The sequence below is a fragment of the Triticum dicoccoides genome, chromosome 5B (genome assembly GCF_002162155.2).
Source record: "Triticum dicoccoides isolate Atlit2015 ecotype Zavitan chromosome 5B, WEW_v2.0, whole genome shotgun sequence".
NCBI classification, from domain to species: domain Eukaryota; kingdom Viridiplantae; phylum Streptophyta; class Magnoliopsida; order Poales; family Poaceae; genus Triticum; species Triticum dicoccoides.
Genome location: NC_041389.1, coordinates 440,613,447 through 440,615,334, shown reverse-complemented (window position 1 = coordinate 440,615,334; position 1,888 = coordinate 440,613,447). Strand labels below are relative to the sequence as shown.

The 1,888-nt window shown below is 53.5% G+C and overlaps 1 long non-coding RNA gene across 1 annotated transcript in view; it reads left to right on the top strand.

The window, feature by feature from the left end:
• The first annotated feature begins 840 nt into the window (after positions 1 to 840).
• Positions 841 to 1,888, top strand: part of LOC119310257 — a 1,696-nt gene continuing 648 nt past the window's right edge. The window contains exon 1 of the long non-coding RNA XR_005150678.1: positions 841 to 1,296. This is a non-coding gene — a long non-coding RNA (uncharacterized LOC119310257). The remainder of the gene's footprint in view (positions 1,297 to 1,888) is intronic.

Sequence of the window (1,888 nt, the reverse complement as noted above, 5' to 3'; positions counted from 1 at the left end):
AGGGCAAACCAGACCTCCCAATCGGAAGAGTCTGCGGCGTACGCGAGCATGCGCCGCTGCGCCCACGTGAGCTATGCCCGGCGCCTGCGCACCTCCTCGTCGTGCACCCGCTGTGTCCGAGGCACCGCCGGCACCGAGATCCGCTGCGGATCGAGGTGCCAGTGATGCGGCAGCGTGACATCCGGGTACGGCAGCGGCTGCTTGAACTCCCAGTGCCACTGCACTTGGTGCACCGGGGTGTGCAGCGCTGCCGACCTGAGAGGGCAGGCGACGGCGGCGGAGGAGGATGAGGAGGAGGAGCACAGGAGGATGAGGCGTCAGGGGTGCCCTTGCCCTTGCCGCTGCTACAACTACTGAAAAGCCCCATGGCTAGGGTTTGGGTTGTCGCCGACTAGGAAGCACGAAGGGTGTGGTGCGCGCGTGGGTTAAAAATACGCTTGCATTGGCTGACTAGTGTGCGCTATGTCGGTGGCCGTCATAAATTTAACGGCGGGCGATAGCTGGGCGGCCGCCAAGTGAAACCGCCGCAGACACCTGGGATGCGCGGCACGTCTGCGCCGACGCATTTCAGGCGCAATTTTGAGCCAAAAATGGACGCGAAGCCGGCCGGGACACACGCAGGGAAACCGATCAGGCCAACACGGGTCTGCGGGCGCGTGACACCTTTAATTGTATCGGTATCACTAGAGTTACTAAGCTCCCTTGAAATAGGAAGCTCTCAGGCCTCCGGTATATTTTCCCGCTGTTGTCCCTCTGTCCCATGGGTCCGTTTTTGTCAGGTCGGTTCATTCTTATCGATGACAAATAAGATAAGTTTCTCCACGGGGTAATCTTCTCGAACCATAGGTCGACGAATTCAATCCATGTCTTGCGTCGTCGTCGTTCTCTCTCCTCCGTCTCGCCATACCTCCCACGCGGATTTGCGTGATCTCCTGGCGTGGTACTGCCTCTGGGCGGTTTCCCGCGGCAGGGAGGCGCGACACCTCGCGCTGCCCATGTTCCTCTCTCGCTCTCACCATAACGTCACCGGCCCCCTCTCCCCTCCTTCCACCCAGCGGCTGCTCTTCTCCTCCTCATGGCTGCCTCACCTGCGTTGCCTCACCTCTCGCGGTGCCTCCTTGGCTCATCCGCTGGGCGACCTCCATAACCCTCTCGACCCTCCTTCCCTGCCCCCTTGGCGTGCATGATGGACACGACTGCTAGCGGAAGGCTGCTCAGCCTGCATATGGCGCCCCCAATCCCCCACGTGCTTCCCCTAGCGGACCACATCAGCCAGCGTCACGTAGAGGACTGGAGGTGAGATTCTTCCGCACTTTGATTGGTGTTTTTCTTTTCTTTTCTTTTCACAGTTTTTTTATCTTTGCTAATCGATGTCGAGCATCGACGGTCAACACAACAGTATGGAGATCCAAACCTTTACTTTATGTCTGAACATTTCACGGCTCAAGTCACATATGTTTGTGCTTGTGTATCGGTCACCTTGTATCTTTTGATAGCAGTTATAATTATTGTCCTGTTAGAGTACATGTGCGTGACTTATTCTACGGGTGAGGTGTAGTTTATTGACAGGATATTCAAGATAATATTGGTGTAATTTCTCCATGAAAATAGAACTTTCGGAAATTGAAACGAACATATTATTTTCGAAGGTTATGCAGTCAGATTACCAGCATCGAGAATTGCTACTTTTAAGTCGAGAACTAACTGAGATTTCTTCAACCGACCAAATCAATGTAACACAATTTGCTACTCAATGAATTTCTGCATATCTGAAGCTTGCAGATACTATATTTTAATCTGACACAACTTCCTTATGCTGAAGAATTATCTGCTTGGGTCAAGCCTCCAATTACAGGATCATATATGATTGGGACCTTTTGAGGTGAGT